Here is a 23,542-nt window from a genome sequence, read left to right as displayed (position 1 = left end):
ACTGGGCCAGAACGGATGTTTCGGAAGCTGCAAGTTTGTAATTCGAGCTGGATCTGCCATGAAAGCACATCAAGCTGATGGAAAATAAAACATGAAAATAGTAATGAAAATGTTATTGACTACAGTATTTGAAATAAAATAATCTAACTCCTTTTAATTGTTTTTTGAATAAGGTTGTATCTCGAAAAACCGAAAAAAGTGACTCGACCATCGATTGCTGGTTAGCCAGCAAACTCAAAATTCATAGTGCTGATCCTTCATCAAACGAGCTGTAACTTTTCTGAATCAAAGTTCTACTTTGCTGAAAGAGTTGTTGGACTTACAGCACACAAAAAATCAGAAAAACTTTGCTGATTCCCACCAATAAAAATTTGGTGTGTACAGATTCTTTTTGGGAATGCTATGCTGCATCTGGAATCTCCAACAATTTTTAGAATCTTGAGATATCTTGTACAGTTCCTGAACGATATGTGGGTTTTTTTTTTACGGTCTATAATTTTAGAACTCTTATGAATTTGAAATCATGGAGCGGCGTTGATAACAACTTTACAGCATTATCATATAAAAGTAATTCTGTTTTGAACTTTTTGACACCTAGCTTAATGTGTTGTGTGGAAAGTAGAATACTGAAACCGAAACTTAAAGCACAAGTCGGTTCCGGAGAATAGAAGTGAGCCATTCATATAATAACTTTTACCCAGGTTGCCGTCGTCACACTTTCCAGTCTGGTGACTCTCGCAACCCGCAATTCTGCGGTTTTCTCCCCGTACATACCAGCCAACGCAACGATGCGATATGCAAAACTTTGGGCCGTTTTGAAATACGATGCGATGGATGACGCCAACGCACACGGCCGCGGGACCGACTGGGACTGACTCGCGCCCAATGCATTGCGGTCAAGTATAATTGTCCACCGGAGCGCTTGAACCCTCGGCTCGGCGCATTTCGTGTGGTGGAAAACTTTGACGAGGTCTGAATTCTCGTCCAATGCGGGAGTTCATTTCCGTTCCGTAATTGTTCATTGTGTGAACCGTTTGGTTGTTGTTGTTGAAGGGAACTCAAGATTCGTTTCGATTTCGCTTTCAACTGTTGGCAATTGTTTCTCTTTTTCGACAAGGTTTCCAAATTAGGAACGATGAGCCATTTTGATGGAAAAGAAACAGAAACGAGTAGTGCTGCTGCTAGGTGGTGAAAATGCGTGACCTTACCGCGCGCTCATCTGGAATTTAGTCTCAGTCGACGGACGGATGGAAAAAATGCTTACCTGAAAATAGACAAAGACGGAGAAATAAAGCCATTAATTAATGCCATTACCAGAAGTTGATGGCAGTGGCGCGTAGCTTGTCAGCTAGCGCCTGATCATTAAACGATTGAGGTCAAAGCTGAAACTGAAAACAATAAAAAAAAAACCCGGATAGTCAACGTCAACATCAACGACGTTGCCGACGAAACAGTGAAAAGACAAAACGGTTGATTAATTTCACTTTTACTCAAGCTAAAGCAACAGCAACAGTCGACGTAGTTGGAAGACACGACCATAGAATACCTTCTACGGCATGCAAGCGAAACGGAATCATGTTCACAGGCTTGTAGGCTACCGCCTCCGCATTCGCAGACATAAACCACCACATCGGATCATCGTCAACGCTGCCGCGCCGAGTCACAATTCGCCGTTTTGTAGGGTTTTGTGTTCGCGAACACAATTTGCACGCGAACTCATAAATCATAGCCCGTCTTCGTCGTCGTCGTCATCATCATCGCCATCGGTACCATTTTTGTAACAAACATGCATGACGAGATGTTTGCTGGAATTGTTTTCCGGCGACGGAGACGACCAAGACATGTCACGATGATGGTGACTACAGTGAGCTCCTGGGGCAACCTGACAGTACAATTTTCATTTTCGGAATTGTAAATCAACAGAATAACACGGCAAAGATGATGAAGTTGGAGGCCACTTTTCAACACAAATGCAGGGCGGATATGGAATTGGGATAGTATATACTACGCAAACTAAGTATAAACTCTCAAAACACAACATAAGTATCACCTCAAGAAGTTCAAGATTACGTTCAATAACTCGAATTCCTGAGAATCTACGAATATGTCGTCTTAAGTAAATCTATTTTGGCATAACACCATAGAAATCAACTTTGCCTAAGATGACTTCTTCGTAGATCGATAAAATCTTGACTTGTTCTAGCTGATGCTATACGTTTTAATGTGTTTTATTATTTTACAGTTTTATGTAGACATCACTTGAGAGGGGAAGAACACATTTATTCCGAAATGACGGTTAGGAACCCAAGAGTACTGCATACTAGCCTAAGAAACCTTCCTCCCTAATGCGGGACCCGTATAGTGACTATGCGCTTCAGCGGAGCACGACTTTGTCATGGCGATTTGAACAAAATTGCGTGTAGTACCTAGTTTTCTACTCACAATAAAAACGGGAAGCAAAAACACAAACCACGTACAATTAAACAAGTCGTCGAACGAGGTATCTGCCCCTATCTGGCATAACAATCAAAAATGAGGGATGATGATTACTATGCCAAATGGCATAATACCAACAGGGGTACAGTCCAAACGAGATAAACTTTCGGCTTCCAATCCTGTTTCTAATCTCACATACCTATTATTCATTCTTTCGACATTTTCTCTAAGTGGCCAGTACATTGGACTCTGCCAGACTCAGGGTGTGGATTGATTTTGACGTTCGACCTTTATTCCATCCCTTGTGCAGTATTCGCCAATTTTGCACTAATAGCAATGGTAATTAAGAGGATGATTTCAATGTGCACTTTTAAGGACAAACGTCTTGAAATCCCGGTTCAACAGTGCATCAAAACTTCAGACGCACAAATCTCAAGAAGCAAGCTTCAAACAACAATGCATTTTATTATTCTGTTCTTGCTCACTTGTAATAAGCCTTAAATAAGAAGCTCAGGTTCGCTGGTTTTGTTTACGCAGAGATTTGTGCCCTCAAAATCGTGAGTAGGTGCCAAAGTCGGTCATTGTGGCGGCCATATTGGGATTCCAACAAGTCTGTCCTTAAAATCATTTAATGTTCAAAGCAAACAAAAAACAGCTGCTTATTCGAAATGGTTTTGGTACAGAAGTTTATGTAATTGAAAACAGATGCATGCAAGTTGTGTGTGCAAGATTTAATTAAATGTTCTGCATTCGTTTACCAAACAAGTAGCTCTGATAAAATCATTGATATGTGTTGATTCTCCATCCAATATATATGTAAATGCAGCCATGGGAAAAGAGCATCGTTTGTGTAACCGCGTCTGTTTTTTGATGTTAAAATGAACACAAACTCACTTTGGCTGCCCAAATATTGATAATGTATACATCTAATTACGAAAATTCAAATCATCCCGGCTCAACTTATCTGCGTTTAATTTTCCATTGGCCAAAGCTAATCAAATTCTAGCAACTCATCTCATTCAAAATTAAATAAACAGATAAAAAAATACTGAAACGCACATCTTCCAATATACCCACAACAAACAGAACACTTGAACCCACGCAACACATCATACCGCCGCCGTGTCGTACTGATTTCACGGATGGGAGGGATGTTATTATACCGCCACGCCGCTACGTTAGTTGTGATTGAGGATACCTACGAGATTGTGGCGAACGATTGGGTCATCATATTGTGAACCCCTACTGATTGGGAGTCGATCACCCGGTCACACAACAACGGGACCGAATTTAGCATGCGTTGGCCAAATCGGCTAAACCTCTGTTATATAAGTTTCCCATCTGGACTCAGAAGAAATTACATTAAAAGTCGTTGTTGTTATTTTCTTAATTAAAGAAATTTCCAGAAGCTGGAATGTTACAAAAACAGCTCAAGTTGAAAACACTGAAAATCTTGCATAATTTTAAAAATACTTACATATGTATTGGTAGGCAACTTTTTATAACACTGTTGAAAATGCTTTGACATCCATGTGCACAAAAGAACATGTGCTCGATGAACAAATTGAGATTTGAATTATGAAAAGAAATCCACGTACTCCGGTGAGAATCGAACACATGACTCCCAATTCGCTAGACGGGCGCTTCTATTCCTTCAAGCTACGGAGTCACTCGACTATCTCCGTCGCCAGCAGGCCTAGAACTGAACTCGATTCCACAGTCGCACATGGTTATCTTCTCGAATGCCTCTCTTTGCTTTGATTGGCATTTTTACTGCTCTCTTCAAAGCCCGATTTTCTTCTCCCAAAGTTTCTAACTATTTCTTTAAATTGACAGCTAAGTAATGCATATTTTTATAGAAGTTTTACCCTTTGTTTTCAAGTTGTACTGTTAGAATATTTTTCAAGCAGTTCAGATTTTGAAAATTAAAAAAAAAATCAAAGCTTCCATATCTTCATTACAACCCTTGGTGCAAAACTAGAGCCCTATCAAATTTTCAGCTTTTTCGGTAGTGGCCCAAAAGCAAAATAGGATTATATGGGAATTACTATAAAGAATTTTCATAAAAAGTTGACCACGCTGTAGAACAATACAAGGATAAAGTCATAGGGTCAAAATCAAATTGAATTCTTCAACTCTCTATGAAGAGTATTTCCAAAGACCTCGACTTATTTAGACAATCGGTAAAAAAGTTATTGAACAAATTCTCACTCGCATGCGTATAATTATTCAATATTCATACACGACGTCCAGCAAGGTGTGTAAGAAGATAACACGCATACTATGATGGTGTGTCAAGCGTTTCGATCGAGCTGTGGTTTTGTGTTCGAGCATACAAGGATGAACATTGATTAATATCGTTTGTGTCATGAGTCTAAACGAGTTGCGGTCTTCAGCAACATTCGTCATTAAGATCTGAAGAATTCATTTTGTATATGACTTATGATATCATCGAAATGGCTAAAAATTCGACAATAATCTACTAAGATTGTAATGAAAGTATGAAAGCTTGGATTATCAAATATATGAAAAATCTAAACTGCGCTAATGACTATACTGAGAGTTACGAGTTCGAGTTCCTTCGTGCCTGCCACTCGATTACGCATACAAAATGGTTATTGGCAGCTCTCAGTAAATTAATATGAAAGTGCTCACAGAACAATCACTAAGCTGAAAAGCAGACGTTTCGTTCACTAAAATTCCAGTCATAAATTATTACAAATTGATTTGGAGACAACTCTTATTTATGTTGTTATGTATGTTGTTGGGAGCCTAAGGTTGACCAAGAACTAACTTACGTATACAAAATTGGCTTAACTGGCACAACTAGTGATCATTTGAAGCACTATGAAAAAAGTTCAGGCTCACACACGTTATGCAATCATGTTCGATCAAACAACGAGTTCAATAGCCAGTGATCTCTCGCTGCATTACGAATATGATTTCTAGACTTCCACTGAAATACTTTGCAACTCTCCCGAGACCTCCTTCTCGAGAGCCTTCTCTGAAACACCCTGAAGTCAACCGAAACCTCATAAAATACCTAAAATCTCCCTGAACACTTCCCTGAAATCCTATAAGTCCCCTCAAACGACCTCAAACCCCCTAAAATCCACTAAAACACCTCAAAATTTCACATAAACTGACCCTGAAGTCCTTGCATTATATGTTTCACTCTGATTCGTGAATATGTACCTGACTTTAATTTGCATTTGTAGCGGTCTGATAATTCCGGGCAAAGATCCAGTACAAAACACGCAAGCCGTCCCTTAACACGAACCACAAACGGCAGACAGCCTTGTGTTGTGGCCCAAAAAGAGATGCCCCCTTAGGACAGAAACTCCTAGCTCAAACACAAGCTACGTAAGCAACAATTGCTGCGAACGAAAATAGTAGTTTACGCAACAAGGTGCAGAATGACGATTTTTACAGCACGAGTCGTACATTTGATATTTCATAAATTACCCTTGAGGATAGTTTTCAACAAAACTTTCTCATCAAACTGCACACTGATGTTCATAGCCATGTTTAAGAAAGTTTGATCATAGCAGGCTAATATAGTGCTGTTGTCACAATTTTTCAAAACTGCGTTCAAGAAGTTGACCAAAACTGAAAACAGTGCTGTAATGGTTCATTACGCAACGCAAATCAGTGCTGTAATGAACCATTACAGCACTGTTGATTGGGTGTGGTAAAGTAGGCCTTTTCCTGTCAGATTTGCGTAAGGTAAAACAGCCTATTACGATGAGAAATTGCAAAAAAAATACGATTACAAGATTGACTGATGGTCCAAGAACAATTAAGAAACCTCGTCAACCTGGGTTATTTATTTGAATAAACTGGGCATAATTTATGTGATGTGTTGCATGTTGCTATTTGGTGTTATTTGTACAATTTTAGGGTTCTACTAACAGTTGTCTGTATTGTATCACCCAGCATTTGTAGTGTTCCACAAAACTTTGTTGGTTATATTGACGCATTCTGCATTTATAAATAAGTTTCTTGAGGAAACGACTGTTGATCTTATGTTTTGAGGTTATGGCTTTCATTATTGGAAGAAAAACTCAAAAACGGATTGTTAAGTTTTCATCCGACGTTTCGGTCACTATATTGTGCCTTTCTCACCGAAACGTCGGATGAAAACTTAACAATCCGTTTTTGAGTTTTTCTTCCAAGACTGAAAGCCATAACCTCAAAACATTTATAAATAAGGTTCCAACGTAGGGTAAGTGTTCCTGAGATCGCATCATTTGTCCAATTCTGTAAAGAAAACAACAAATCGTTTATCATTGGCTGAGACGCCAATGCGCATCACACGGTTTGGGGTAGTACGGATATTAACAGTCGAGGTGAGTCACTATTAGAATATCTGTTTTCCAACAATATAGACATTTGCAATAATGGTGATAAACCTACTTTCTCAAATGTAATCAGACAAGAGGTCTTGGATCTAACACTGTGCAATGCTGCAATCTTTGACAAGATCACAAACTGGCACGTGTCAGATGAGATTTCTCTATCTGATCATAAACACATAATCTTCAATTGGAGTGGTGGAGATTATTCTAGAACCGCATTTAGAAATCCCAGGAGGACAAACTGGGATCAATATGTAGAATTGTTGAATACGCATTCATTTACAATGGGAGAAACTATTGATTCAACCCAAAAGTTGGAATCATTTCCTCAAAGGGTAAATGAAAGTATCATCAATTCCTTCAACGGAAGTTGTCCCACTATACAATCGTCTTCTACTAGAGACGTGCCATGGTGGAACTTTAAACTGGATCGCCTTAGAAAATTTTCTCGTAAAATGTTCAATAGAGCGAAACAAACGGGAGATTGGACTCAGTACAGGAAAGCCCTGACTGAGTACAACAACGGAATACGAAAATCTAAAAGAAAGTCTTGCATGCTGACATGTGAAAACATAAACAGCACTCCTGTAGTTGCAAGACTACAGAAAACGCTTGCAAAAGATCATTCAAATGAATTGGGAAACCTGAAGCGCGACGATGGAGCTTTTACCAAAACTCCTCGTGAAACTTTGGATTTAATGATGGAAACCCATTTTCCAGGTTCGGTTCTAAGTGTGGATTCCAATGATACTATATCTCTGGAAGGTGAAGGATGTCCTAGTATAAACTTATCGGAGTCAACTAGTACAATAAACACCGCCTCAGATTTAGCTGATGAAATCTTCACGAAGGGCAGAGTGGAAAATGCAATTAGATCTTTTCAGCCTTTTAAATCTGCAGGAGTTGATGGAATATTTCCAGCACTGATTCAAAATGGAGAAGCGGTGTTGGTTCCATCACTAATTGAGATGTTCAAGGCTAGTTTAAGATTTAATTACGTTCCATCAAAATGGAGACTTGTAAAAGTTATCTTTATACCAAAAAAGGGGAAGCGAGACAAGACGCATCCCAAAGCATACAGGCCAATTAGTCTTTCTTCAGTTTTGTTGAAGACTATGGAAAAGGTTTTGAAGGATTTTATTAATTCTTCTTACATAAAAGAGCATCCCCTATCTGACTTCCAGTTTGCTTATCAATCTGGTAAGTCAACGGTTACGGCACTTCATTCGCTAGTAACAAAGGTGGAAAAAACGTTTTCAGCAAAAGAAATAGCTCTATGCGCCTTTTTAGACATAGAAGGAGCATTTGATAATACCTCCTATTCATCTATGAAGCGTGCCATGGAGAACAAAAACTTCGACCAATGTATCATACATTGGATTGATACTGTGCTTGCTAAAAGAAAAATCACCTCTGAGCTGGGAAGTTCTTCTATAACAGTAAGGGCAACGAAAGGTTGCCCTCAAGGAGGAGTCCTCTCACCACTAATGTGGTCCTTAGTTGTAGACGATCTTCTAAGAAGCTTGAAGGAAAAAGGTTTCGAAGTTGTGGGCTTTGCAGACGATATAGTCATAATAGTGAGAGGAAAGTATGACGAAACTGTTTCGGAGAGAATGCAAAGGGCCCTAAACTATACACATTCATGGTGTATTAAAGAGGGCCTTAGCATCAACCCGTCAAAAGTCGTAATTGTCCCTTTCACTAGGAGAAGGAAGATCAACCTAAAAGCTTTTCGGCTTGGATGGATACAAATTCATCCTAGTGATCGAGTCAAATACTTAGGTTTGATACTGGATGCTAAACTGAACTGGAATGCTCAAATTGAGTCCGTGATCGGTAAGGCAACAAGTGCGTTCTGGTTATGCTCCAAAACTATTGGCAGGAAGTGGGGCTTGAAACCAAAAATGATAATGTGGATTTATACTGCCATAGTTCGCCCAAAAGTGACACATGCTTCGTTTGTCTGGTGGCCAAAAACAAAAGAGGCTATCACGCAATCAAAGCTTGCGAAAATTCAACGTCTTGCGTCCACTGCTATTACAGGAGCGATGCGAAGCTCTCCATCAAAAGCTTTAGATGCGATTCTCAATCTGCTACTTTTGCACGAGTACGTGCAATTAGAAGCAGAAAAGGAATTGCTGCGACTTAAACGAGTTCAAAAGTTTATGCCGGGTGATCTTGTAGGTCACCTGAGCATTTCACAATACTTCCAAAATAGGCTAGTAATGAAAATGATTGAAGACTGGATGAAACCCGTGGAGAACCATGATGTTCCCTACAAGATGCACGAAACAACTCGCGCAGATTGGGAAGTCGGAGGTCCCACTGTTCGTCAAGGATCAATCAAAATCTTTGCAGATGGTTCAAAAGTTGGAATAAAAACGGGAGCAGGAATCTACGACCCTGGAATACATATTTCAGTGGCGATGAGACACTATCCTACGGTGTTTCAAGCAGAGATTCTCGCTATTTTGAAATGCGCAAATAATCTGCCTTGAGAGAAAAAACAGATATGCAAATATTTGTATTTTCTCAGATAGTCAAGCTGCACTAAAAGCATTGTGCGCTTACAAATGCACTTCAAAGCTTATCTGGGAATGCATTCTTTCACTGCGCAGGTTGTGCCAAGGGAACTCAGTAAACTTATACTGGGTTCCAGGTCACTGTGGCATTGAAGGCAATGTAATGGTAGACGAGCTTGCTAAAACTGGTTCCAATTTACAATTTTTTGGCCCAGAACCATTCTGCGGTATATCAAACTTTACAATAAAAATGGACCTGAAATGCTGGGCTGAGCAGAGGGTGATATCCAATTGGATGGATGTCAAAAATTGCAATCAGTCAAAACGATTTATAACACCAAATGCTTATAAAACCAAAAAGCTCTTAGAGCTCAACAAGAGAGCTCTATGTACATACACGGGCCTAGTAATTGGACACTGCCCGAGCCGGTATCACTTGAAAAATATTGACCAGATTCAGAGTGATATCTGTCGTTTCTGTAATACGGAACGTGAAACCTCGGAACATCTGCTTTGTAGTTGTGGTGCTTTATACATGCGCAGTCATAGATTTTCAAATAGTGGTTACTTGCAACCCAGTAAGATCTGGTCTGCAGAACCTGGGAAGGTCTTGGGGTTTATTAATTTCATTGCACCTGACTGGGAGAAGCTGATTACTTGACACATGGTAATTAGCTGGCTAGATGCGAACATCAAAACGGGACATGCCACAAAAGTTCAGCTTATTCAGCGGGCTGTTCGGGCTCGTTTGGAAGTTGATCATCAATGTTAACTTCTTTTCCCGATCAGCCTAGATAGCTGTGTAGTGTCGGTAGCGGTTGTCTCAATTGGCTAAGAATAACACTACGGATCGCCTGATCCAGTGGTAAGAGTCCACTAAACAGGTGACCCCTAATTCATGGTGTGATGTGGCTATATGCTTAGGAATGAATGGTTAGGGGGGTCTAATAAAAACCTAACTACAAACGGAGCCTGTGGAGTACTAGGGCGCCCTCCACAGTATTTTGCCCTTACTGCGCTAACCGGAGCAATGGTGCAGTTGACCTTGTGTTTCTCCGAGATAATCTGCTATCCTTCTTAAGCCTCAAGGGTGGGATTATTAGTATGTTGTTTATTAGCTTTAATTATAACCTAATATGGCTCTTCGCATTATGCGTTCTTCACAGTGTCCTCTGTGTATGTTCGTCTCTGGCGTTCTTCAATCGATACCGAATTGGTTTTTATCGCTGCTCTTTTTTCTTGTATTGTGATTGTAAGAGTTTGATCGTGCCTAGTTTGGGTAGTGGCTACGGTTATGACAGCTAAGATCAATCTTCAGCATAAAAGAACAGCTTTGGTCCAAGAACCTTACTTTCGTAGGGAGGATTTCTATGTAGATGTAAATGTTTTAATTAACACCTATATGGTTCCGCATTTTGCGTTTGACCCGATGTTTGCTACTTTCAGTAAAATTGAAATGACAATCTTGCGTGTCATGCCTCGAGCCCCACAATGTTTTGATAAAACTGCATCCTTGCTATTCCCAAATCTTGGTGGGATTATACTGTCAAGTTTATTCCGTAAGTGGATAATGTCTTCGTATGAAGATGAAACCTATCAATTTGACCTCTTTCTTCTGAAATGATTAGAACGCTTTGTCGAGCAACACACCCGTGATGTTTTTCTAGCAAACATGCCTCTCCATGGGAACCAACAGGCTTACCAAAATGGAAGTCCACTGTGATTTGTTTCCACAATGTTGTTTACTATATCGGAAAAGCATTCATTCAAAAACAATTTTGTTTGGGTGTTTTCTCGGATTTCCAGGATACTTTTGAACACGTACCTTACGATTCCATATTGGAAGCCGCATGGATTGTCCTATTTATCTTTCAATGATTTTCAATTGGATTTACCAAATGCTCAAAAACCAACATCTCTTCTCGGCATTACGTCAAGCAGCGATTAGGGAATTGAGTGTTTGTGGATGCCCCCATGCGGGAGTCTTGCCATCACTTTTGAGGAATCTCGTAGCAGAAACGCAATTGAGATAACTCAATGTGGTTTTCCTACTTATGATTTTGTCCATCACAAGCCTCAACAGGCTGTTTCATTTGTATATCTTAGCTGAGAATCCGACTGTGGAACTTTGAATCATTTGATATGTAATTACCCAGTTTTTACGCAACTGCGTTTCCGAGTACTCGGTAAACACTTGATTAGGTGAAACTGACCTAAGAAGCCTGATTCTTCAGGATGTTCTGTTGTTCTGAACCCGTTGTGGCAAGTAGCTATAGGCTTACTTTACGCTTTATGCGCTTTTTACAGTGCCCTTTCCAGGGCGCTGTTTGAACCCGTTGTTGTACGCTTATGCGATTATGTCGACCCTATTCCCTTACCTTCCCTTTCCCTATCCCATCCCTTATTCCTCCCTTCGCTCTCCCTCAGGTAAATGATGAATAGGCTCGTATTCATGGCGATGGCACAAATTTCCCAAATGGAGGAGAACGTGCCTCTTGAGCCGACCTACTGATACCTGATACCTGATGTAGTTAATTAGTGACTAAGGGATGGAAAATGTCACAAAAATGAAATTTCGTTGTTTGCTAATTTCACTGCATCTAGTAGGAAATGTAAATCAACGACATAATTGATTATCCATATGTAATCAGCATTATGGATTGGTGATGGTTACGAACAGAAATTTACTCCGAAAGTGATGTAAATAGAAAAAATGTCATGACATTTTTTTTTTCATGAAATTCTGCGACATTTTCCATCCCTGATGTTTGGTTTATCATGCATTTGTAGCGTTCTATTTAATTTTTCGTAGCATGTGGACCCGACACGAAAAATAAAATAGAGCATTCGAAAGGTTCCCTTTAATTTAATAACAAATACAAAGATACAATTTCATTCAAGAGGGATTTGAACTCTCGACTACTTATTACTGTTTACAAGCTTAAATAAAATAGATTACTACTCTATGATCAGAGAACGATTCTGCCACAGTGCCAGTTTTGAATTACAGGTCTATTTCAGTCATACCTACAAAGTTAGTACATGTCAAGTCAGAATTCTGCCTAACATTTGTTTCACTGTGCACAATCGTCGTCATCACACGATCAAATCGTCGCCGTCGTCACCTGAGTCAACTTGTAACTGATGCGCAAAATAGTCACCTTCCTTAGTAGAGCTTTAAGCTTGACTTTGGAGACTTCGGAGTGACCCTCCCGACTCCCCGCAGGTGATGTCATTCAAACGAGCGGCGTCGGTGTAATATACTGTTACCGATCGTTTTTTACAGTGAGTAAGAATTCAAATCCACTCTGGTTAATGGAGCTGTTTCAATTTATCTAATGAGCTCCAAACGAACAAACGAACGAACGGGATGTGGTTGGGTGGCAAACTGTGTTGCTCCTTCTCTTCCCGATGCGCAACAGCAGCAGCAGCAGCAACGTCAGTCCTAATTAATTGGATCTGATTGGAACAAATTGAGTGAGTTGCCCCATGCCACTGCTGCTGCTGCTGGTTGCTGCAGCAAAGCGCCACTACTAGAAGGGAATCTCTGCTAGTGAGCGAGAAAAAGAACCAGCTTGAACAAATGTTTGCCATAACGTTCAGTGACGTGCGGTTCATTAATCATCTATTGGAGCGCACTAATTCGTTTGGCAAATTTAAATTGCATAACACCCCGGAGCCGGGGTGCACCAACCAGAGCTCGAGATATCAATTTTGAACTCCATTGCCGGTCGTTATCAGGGAAGATTTTTCTACGAGAGAAAATGCGGTGCTTTGCAGTTTTCTGCCATAGAACAAATTTTAGAACTCGAACCGGTAATCTATCACAACGGAACGGTGACAAATTAAGTTCTCGCATGTATCAAGCGACACAAATCTATGACCTCCACGACCGGTTGAAATCTCCGCGATTGCGTCACGGGTGGGCGAATCATTCGCGCTGCAGATGATGCCAAGCTTAGTGAAACGGAAAAAGCACACACCGTACCGTCGTCGTCGGCGTCGCGTCGACAACGATGAAAATTTTATGAACGGTACAAATTGCATACTGGGCCAAAGCTCATCCATCGTATGCGTCCGCAATAAAGCACGCAGGATTGCTCAGCTGGAAACGTGTGTGCTTGTTGCTGCTGGTGGTGTGTTGCGGATTCTGGACGCAGACTGCTGGATTTGCACACAACGTGTGTCGGTTGGGTCGAGTGCCGCCGCTGCTGTCTGGTGAGTTATTGGAGCGGATGGAAATTTTCAGAAGTCGGACAACACGCGCGAGGTTGAAACTGTGTATAGGAAACGTTCATGCATCGGGGAGTGTTAGGCGCGTGCATAACTGAGATTGGTGGAAATTTTGGAATAATTTGAATTGTTTCGAACATTATGTTCAATACATCATCATGATGCGAAACACAGAACTCCATGAGCAATAAAAGCAAAACATAAATGAACAAGAGCGATGCATCGGTAGACCGAATGTGATACTTAGCAGCCAATTTTACGAATTTCATTAACTCCATCAACACAAAATCAATGTTATGGAAGCTTTGATCTACGAAACAATGTACTAGCCTAGATTCTTCCAGTGATTCCTCCAGGAACTCCTTCAGTGATTCTTCTAGGGATTCTTCCAGGAATTCCTCCAGGAATTCTTTCAGAAATTCCTTCAGGGAATCTTCCAGAAATTTCTACAAGGATTCCTTCAGAAATTCCTTCAGGGATGCCATCAGAAATTCCTACAGAGATTCCTTCAGAAATTCCTCCAGGGATTTGTTCAGGAATTCCTCAAGAAATTCCTACAGATATTCCACCAGGAATTCCTCCAGGGATTCAGGAATTTCTCTGATGATTCCTTCTGGGATTCTTCCAAGGATTCATCTAGGAGTTCCTGCAGGGATTCTTCCAGAAATTCCTCCAAAGATTTCGCCAGAAATTCCTCCAAAGATTCCTCCAAAGACTTCTCCAGGAATTCCTCCAGGAATTTCTCCAAAGATTCCTCAAGGAATTCCTCCAGGGATTCCTCCAGGAATTCCTCTAGGGATTCCTCCAGGAATCCCTCCAGGAATTTCTCCAGGTAATCTCTCAGGAATTCCTCCAAAGATTTCTACAGGGATTCTCCTGAAATTGCTCCAGGGATTCTCCAGAAATTCCTTCACGGTTTTCTCCAGGAATCCCTCCAGGAATTCCTTCAGGAATTTCTCCGGGGATTCTCCCAAGAATTCCTCCAAAGATTTCTCCTGGAATTCCTCCAGGGATTCTTCAGGAATTCCAGGGATTCTCCAGGAATTCCTCCAGGAATCCTTCCAAGAGTTCCTTCAGGAATTTCTCCAGGGATTCTCCCAGGAATTCATCCAAAAATTTCTCCAGGAATTCCTCCAGGGATTCCTTCAAGAATCCCTGCAGGAATTTCTTCAGGAATTTCTCCAGGGATTCTCTCAGGAATTCCTCCAAAGATTTCAACAGGGATTCCTCCAGGGATTCTCTAGGAATTCCTCCAGGGATTCTCCAGGAATTCCTTCAGGGATTTCTCCAGGAATCCCTCCAGGAATTCCTTCATCTAAAGATTTCTCCTGGAATTCTCCAGGAATTCCTTTAGGAATTCCAGAGATTCTCCAGGAATTCCTCCAGGAATCCCTCCAAGAATTCCTTCAGGAATTTCTCCAGGGATTCTCCCAGGAATCCCTGCGAAAATTTCTCCAGGAATTCCTCCACGGATTCCTCCAGGAACTCCTCCAGAAATCCTTAAGGGAATCCTCCAGGAATTCCTCTAGGGATTCCTTCAGGAATTCCTCCAGGGATTCCTTCAAAAATTCATCCAGGAATTCCTGGTTGAGATCCTTCGAGGATTTCTATAGAAATTCCTCTTCCAGGAATTCCATTAGGATATCCTTGAGGAGTTCGTTTACAGATTCCTCCGGGGATTCCTCCAAAAAATCCTCAAGGGATTCCTCCAGAAACTTCTCCAGGAATTATTCCAGGAATTTCTTCAGGGATTCCTCCAGGGATTCCTTCAAGGAATCTTCAGGGATTCCTTCAGGAACTCCTTTAGAGATTCCTCCAGGAATTCATCTAGTGATTCTTCCAGGAATTCTTTCAAAGATTTACCAGATATTCCTCTAGCAATTCCTCCTAAAATTCCCTTAGGAATTCCTCCAAGGATTCCTCCAGGAATTCCCCCAGCGATTCCTCCAGGAATTCCTCCAGGGATTCCTCAAGGAATTCCTCCTGGAGTTCCTCCGGGGATTCCTCCTGGAGTTCCTCCGGGGATTCCTCTTGGAATTCCTCCGAAATTTCTTGAGGAATTTCTCCAGGGATTACTTCAGGAATTCCTCCAGGGATTCCTTCACAAATTCCTCCAGGGCTTCTTTCAGGAATTCCTCCTGGGATTCGTCCAGGAATTCTTTAAAGGAATTCTCCAGGAGATTGATAATGGCTGAAAGTCAGTAGGCCGAAACGTTATAAATCGTGTTGTAGTGTGTTATACCCGACTAGAAAATTGTAACAAAAATATAACATAATCCTGACAGACCATGATATTTATAACTCATTGTGTTATAATCATGTTCAACATCCTTGGTGTTTTCAAAATACTATAACTCAATTATATCACATTGTGTTATACATGTTGTTTGATAACTCATTGTGTTATCATTTAGTTTTGAGTCTCGAACATTCGGAAAAAAATGTTACAAGATTGTATTAAAATGTTATAGAAACTAGTAATCCTGAGACTAAAATTCATATCACATTTTGTTATAATTATGGTATAATTATAACAAAACAGGTTATAATCTTGATTAGAACAGTGTACTTTTTGTTACAATCTGCATCTAGTTTATAACATAATAAGTTACAGAAAAATATTATATCATAACACAATATGATATAAACTTGATATAATTTTCTAGTCGGGAGTCACCGAATTCCTCCTAAAACTCGTCTAGGGATTCCTCCAGGAATTCCTTTAAAAGTTTTTTTTGGGCTACATTCAGACAATCTCATGGGATTCTTCAAGGTAATCTTAAGCGAATCCCCCAAAAATTGTTTTGGCAAACCCCTTTAAGGGGTTTCTTTTATAATTTCTCCCAGTAGGTGGGTACCTTCGGGCCAACTGTTAAAAATGTTTCTGTGATTTTTCTACGAAATCTTGTACTGATTATCTTTTGCAATATGTTGAGAAACTTTTTCGGGATTTTTTTCGGTGTTCCTTTTGAAATTCCTCCAAGATTCAATTCACTTACATGTTTCCTCTTTAACTCCTTAAGAAATTTTTACGGGAATTGCTGAGCAAAAAAGTAAATATTAAATATTTTCCTTGTTCTTTTCTTTTTTTAGTAGAGAAAAGCCATAAATTCGTTCGTTATTTCCTGTTAAAGTTACTTCTAAGATCTCTTATAATGCCTCCAGAACTTCTTCCTGGAATTCCTCTGAAAGTTTTTTTTCTGAAGTTTTTTCTAGAAATTTTCACAGAGTTTCTTCTGGTTGAAAGCATATAAGAAATTCCTTCTGGGATTCATCCAGGAATTTCCGTAGAAGCTCCTTCTGAGATTTTTGCAGAACTTTCTTCCGGGATTCCATCAGAGGTTCTGTCAGGGAATTCATCCAAGACTTCATACTTGAATTCTATCAAGAGCATTTGTCGGATTTTCTCAAGAGTTGTCTGTGCAACTTCTCTAGGATTACTCCAAGAGTTTTTTCTGCTAATCATCCAAGATGTTCTTCTTGAAATTTGCTGGTATTTAATATGGGAATCCTCCTGGATGTCTTTCCTCCGAGGGTTTCTTGTGTTTTTTTTTTCAGAAGTTCTTTCTGAAAATCCTCTAAGGATTCCTTCTGGAAACCCGACTAGAAGCTTCTAACAAAAATATAACATAATTATAACAAACCGTGATATGTACAACTCATTATGATATAATCACGTTTAACATCTTTTGTGTTTGAAAATATTATAACTCAATTGTATCATATTATGTTATAAATGTTGTTTAATAACTCATTGTGAAATAATTTAGATTTGATACTTTGACATTCAGGACATCATTTTACACAATTATATCAAAATATGATAGAAACTAGTTTTCTTGAAGCTAAAACAAATATCATATTGTGTTATAATTTTGATCTTATTATAACAAAATCGGTTATTATTTTGATTAGATCGGTGTACTTTTTGTTACAATTTTAGTTATTTTAACATCATCCTGCATCTTGTTTATAACACAATAAGTTATTGAAAATTTTGATAACATCATAACACAATATGTTACAAACTTAATATAATTTTCTAGTCAGGAATTCTCCCAAAATTCCTCCAGAAGTCTTCTATGGGAGCCGTTCTGGAGTTTATTTTGGAAATCTCACGGGACTTCTGGGATTTCCCTTCTGGGAATCCGCCAAGAGATCTTTTTTGAGTTCCTCTAAGATTTTCTTCTGGAGTTCCTTATGGGAATATTCCAGTAGTTTTCTGTAGAATCTTTCAGGAGTTCCTTCTGAAAAACTTACAGGAGATTTTTCCTGGATGAATCCACTGAGGTATCTGCAGGAATCCCGAGATGAAGTTTTTGGAGGAATCTCTGGAAAGTATGCCTGTAGAAATCCCTAGATAAGGTTTGTGGAGGAATCCCTCGAAGAAGTTTCTGGAGCCTTCTCAGATGAAATTGCTGGAGAAATCATCAGAAGGACGGACTTCTTGAAGAAATCAGTTGGCATTTCACTTCAGTTGGCATTTCTAAAGGACTCCTTAGCAGAATACCTGGAAGAATCGCTATATGACATTCCTGGAGGAAAACACATGGTATTAAGTGATCGTACTATCAGTACGGAATTCAGTTCTGGTCACATGGTGCTCTTTCTTTGGTTGGACACCGGGCCCAAAGAGGTCGTTCAATGAAAGGTTTGTCAAGCCCAGGTAATTTTTCTGGTGCAATAAACATCTCTATCGACACCCACCCCAGGATGTGTACGATCGGCTATGCTATGCTATTTGCAGAGAAATGTCAGAAGGCGTTGTGAGTTGTGATATATTGTTATCTTCAGGATTAGAACCTGGAGAATTGTGTGGATTGAATTTAGAAGTCTAGAAATTTTAAAGTTTCAGAAACTAGTGTGCTTTTGGATTTTTCTTAGATCATAAAAGCTTTTGGAATACCAACTTAAATGATATAATTCAAGTATTACAAGCAATGCTGCCAATGAAAGGTGTCTTTTCCGTAGGCTCTTTACACTGAGGACTTATTTGTTTACGAATAATATAGACAGAAGAATTACAGAGTAACTGCGCAATTATCGCATAATGCGGAAGCCAAAGTGCATCATCAACTCCAAAAGTGTGAACCATTCGCTCATCCTCCCCTCCGTAGATGGATTTCACTTAAAAAGCAGTTTTCCCGCGCATATGAATTACAAATTATTTATTAATTCAACCAGTTTTGTGCGCTAGAACAGAACCGCGCGTGATTTATGGGCGATAAGTCCGCTTTCAACCGTCTCTGCCCACCAGCCACCCGGCCGCCGCCAACTCACGTGTCATCAATCGGTCGTGGTTATTCGTTTCTCCCAGTATGGATTATCACACATTGAATCTCCAGCAATTGGGTATTCCAGCTGCGATCGTCGTCGTCGAATTCGGTTAGGGGTGTGGATCTTCTTCGGTATCCATCTCCCGAGAACGCAAGAAAAAATGAAAAATGCGAATCCGATTGTCCGATGTAGGCGTTCGCGATCGCGATTTCAATCGACTAGGTGAAACTTCCGATATAATTTTATAACATCTCAATTTAATTTCAATTTTATTATCACATATCCAATACATGTGATGAAACTATGAAAAACTGTTCATAACATATTTAGTTCAATTTTTGATAATCCTAGATCAAAATATGATAATTGCTTTTGCAGTGGGCGAGTGGTTGCATCAACACTTTTTTTCTCTCTTCCTTTGATTGACCCGTATTTTGAACACAACGAATCTCAGTTCAAATCTCTGCTTTTCAACAATTAGAAAAAAGATTGCCATTTAGTGTCCTCACATTTTAAATTTCTACTAATTATAATGTTACTTCATTGATGAAATTGCTAAATTTTAAAGTTCAAATTTTTGGATTGTTATTTTATAATTTTGGTTTGGATTTTTTTTTCGTGCTGTTCTTTTCTTGGTCGGGAGTTCAATTCCGACTCGGGACGTCAATGCGTACAATGCCAGCTTTGTATAACATGCGAAGACGATGATCCAGTCGTCGTATTTTCAAGCAATATTCTGGTACATTTGTATCCCGTTTCGATATACCAAGCCGGTCGGTGGGGTTCTTGTGTAGTTAGGAAGACATTTGCGTCGCACTAATCGCTCGAAACTTCCGTTTTTGCTTGCTTGTTTTTATTGCTGACTGGTGTCATCTCTGGATAAATATGGCTTTTTTCGTATTTGTGGTGGGATTGGGGGATCTGGGAGAACGTTTGGCTGCGCGTGACAGCTATTTTTTTTTCGCTCGGGAGCACGATATCTGGCAAATGGTTTTGCGCACCGAATGAGTCAGCTGTTGTGAATTTTTGCGCGTGTGGGTTCGTGACCGGGTCATTCTATGATGCCGTATACAGCCGCGGCAAGTGTTGTGTGGGGGTACCTAATGGTATTTAGCTTTATCTGGTTATAATACAAGTTCTACAATGTGAGATTAAGCTGGCCTGATGACGAGCTAATTGGACTGACGAATCAATTGAAACGAAATGAGGAGAAGTATTGAAAGAATATAATACCTAAGCAAGGCAATGCAATGATATTGTTGAAAGACATATAGCTTATTTCTATTTGCTTCGTAAGAAGCTGAATAAAAATTTCATTACGCTTACGTACTGGTACGATTTATGTATACAAAATATAAATTGGTAAACGAAAGAAAATAAACAGCATGAAACGAACTCACCAATCCGACAGGCCTGGTGGTCTAGTGGCAACTGCCTCTAAATCGAATGCAAAAGGTCCTAGGTTCAATCCCTGGCCCGTTCCTTTAACCACATTTCCACAGCTCAGTGTAAATCTATTATATAACGCCTACACGTTATGCAACAACGCGAATTGTGCCGCTTCACCTTCATAGTAATCAACACACAATCACCTTACGACTGGCATCCACTGTAAGGACTTGGCCGGCGCCGTTGTTGATCAAAATGGTATGAGCAGCTTAAATTGCACTTCATGAATAAGTGTAGTGTTCCGGTCCTTATTCATTCGGATCTCAGAGTAATTGATGCCAGATAAGATAATTCACGGAGGAACAACCATATCACTGTCAATCTAAGCTAAGCTAAAGCATGAAACGAACTCATCAATCCATTTCAATACGGTCCAATATTACTTTAAAGGCCCAATTCCATGATCATAATAATTTTGGACCTGGAAAGTTGATTTTAGATGATTAGTGTCGGAGAAGTTGTTGGAGCCCTTCTTTTGAAAGTACATATCACTAATGTGATTAATTCACCTAGAAGTGTGAGTGAAATTCGACTATTTCATAAGGGAAGATAGCGTGTTTATGTCTTCAGCAATGTTGTGGAAAATGTCATTATGAAAAACCTTGTCGAATTAATTTTTGTTCTATCTGCTCAGTTTTGAGCAGAGATTAAAATTTTCATTTTCAATGAGTGAAATTCAACGTGAATTTTAAAAATTCTCAACTAAGGGATCAAAATAAAATTCATTTTGGTGAATGAATTTTCTCACTTATTCATTCATTTTTCTGTCACTGACAATTTTCACTGAGGAGTATAACTAGACCGTAACTCCCGATTATACATCCAATCACCTCAAAACTTGTGTATAGCAGTTAATTAGAATACTAATTATCTGCTCTATTTGTCCATTAAGTCGGATTGTGCGCCTGCTAACAGATATTGGACATTTTACGACGTGCGAAAAAATATTCGTGACAGAGAATCGAATGAAAAAAGATAAGCATTCAGCTGACAATGAATGTGGCCAAACACGAATGAAAAAATGAGAATGTCAATCTTCACTTTCAATCTTCGAATTTTTTACTCTCTGGTTTTGAGAGATATTGGTCATTTTCTTATCAACGACCCCTTAAAATCAGTTTATTTGTAGTAACTTTCTCTAGATAATTATGGGAATTTTCAAATGTTCTACAAAGTTATTCTGCATGATAAAATACGTATTTATTCCAAAAACAGTGAAGTGTTATTTAAAGATTTTTTTGGGTTAATTTATGATCAATGTTTAAAAGTAGCCCAATTCAAAGTTTTACATAACCTTGAAAAAAAAAAATGTACAAGCTTAGTTTATTCGAAGTAGTAGTTTGATAGATAAAAGCCCTTCTTTTGAAAGTATTACTTCTGTGATCAGTTACCTAGTAGTGAGATGAAAATTTTATTTATGCCATATGTGAATAAAGTGTACTTTAGGAAAGTTGTAGGAAATACCACTATAAGAAACTTGCCTAACAAACTATTGTTCTATCTGCTCAATTTTAAAAGGTCTTTCTGTGAACGACCCCAAAATATCAGTTTTTTCATTGTAATTTTTACTAGTTTTTTAGGAATTTTAAAATGTTCTACAAAGCTATTGTAGATGACTGAATACATATTTTCTTGAGTTTTTTTTTTAATTTCTGTTACAAGCTAACATATTTTGCAACTCGATTTCAATGTTAATGTTAAAACCTATTATGAACTTGTTCCATATTGAATTGAAAAATCTTGCCCCATATTGTTACAAAGATGTAAAATAGGCTTTTTTTCTTAACTTGAATTCTTAAATATCTAAAAAAAATATCAAATCTACTATGTTGCCGTCTTTACTTAGAAGAAACACGTATTTTCTTCTGTTAAATAACTTTGTAGAACATTTGAAAGTTCTTTATAATATCTAGAAAAAATTACAACAAACAAACTGATTTCAAGGGGTCGTTCACAAATAATGGCCTATATCTCTAGAAATTGACCAGATAGAACAAAAGTTTGTTCGGCAAGTTTTCTTACAGTGATACTTTCTACAACTTTACTGGGGACATAAACATGCTATCTACATTTATGAAAAAAAATCAAACTTCTATCTCACTTCTAGGTGAATTAATCACTTTAGTGATACTTTCAAAAGAAGAGTTCTGATATACCAAACAACTTCTTCGAATGCAGTACACCTCTAAAATCAATGTTTTATGCCCAAAATAATTTCGATCACGAAATTGGGCCTTCGGAAGCAGTGTGAATCGGTGTCGCAGTTTCTTATAATTTTAAGATCACATTTTCAAGATTTTTTTTTTAAATAGGTAATGAATCACATAAAAAAAATTAGAATCAATGTTTATTGTATCTTCAAATAAAACATATTATAGATGCCACATTCATTGTCAGCTGAATGCCTCTCCTTTTTCATTCAATTCTCTGTCATGAGTATTTTCTTGCACATCGTAAAACAATCAATTTCTGTTAACAAACACAAAATTCGACTTAATGAATATATAGAAAAGATGGAAAGATTTCCAATTAATTACTATACACAAGTTGGAAGTTCAATCGCGAGTTATGTTATTGTTTTGTTTCTCAGTGATAATTGTCAGTGACGGGAAAACGAATGGGTAAGTGAAAAAAATCATTCACCAAAATGAATTTTACTTTGAACCCTCATTTGAGAATTTTCAAAATTTCCGTTGATTTCACTCATTGAAAATAAAAAATTTTAAACTCTGCGCCTAGGATTTCTACCAGGATTTATCTCGTGCTCTCTAGAGATTCTTTCTGCAGTTCCTCCAGGAATTCCACTCAAGTTGTTTTTTTCTTTCCGATATTCCTTCATGTATTCTTCTAAGAATACATTCAAGAATTTAAAAAAAGGGCATTGCTTCCAATGTTCTCTAAGCGTTGACTTCAGGGCTTCTCCTAAGATTCTTTCAGGGATTCATAGATTTCTCCCAGGATTCCACCAGCAATTCTTCCGGAAAATTTTCAGGAAATCCTTCCGGGATTTCCTCCGGGATTCATTCAGAGATTACTCTTGAGATTCCTTCAAGGATTTCTCCCGGGAATCTATCAGGGATTCCTTTCATGGTTGTTTTAGAAATTCCTTCCGAGATTATTTTAGATTTCCTAAGTTGATTCTTACCGATTTTCCTTTAGAAATTTCTCCTGGGGCTTCTTTAGGATTGCTTCAGAGATTTCCTTGCAGAATTTTTCATGAGATTCCATCAACGATTCTCCTGGGGATTCCTCTAGGATTACGTCTGA

At 38.9% G+C, this 23,542-nt stretch overlaps 1 protein-coding gene across 12 annotated transcripts in view; it reads right to left on the bottom strand.

Annotated features, from left to right (window-relative positions):
• The window catches only part of LOC109417226 (restin homolog), a 427,171-nt gene that overhangs the window by 264,047 nt on the left and 139,582 nt on the right, over positions 1 to 23,542 (bottom strand). The gene's annotated exons all lie outside the window — the stretch shown is intronic.

The sequence above is a fragment of the Aedes albopictus genome, chromosome 2, assembly GCF_035046485.1.
Source record: "Aedes albopictus strain Foshan chromosome 2, AalbF5, whole genome shotgun sequence".
In the NCBI taxonomy this organism is placed as follows: Eukaryota; Metazoa; Arthropoda; class Insecta; order Diptera; family Culicidae; genus Aedes; species Aedes albopictus.
The sequence above is the reverse complement of the archived record's forward strand: the minus strand, read 5'-3'. Positions and strand labels throughout refer to the sequence as shown.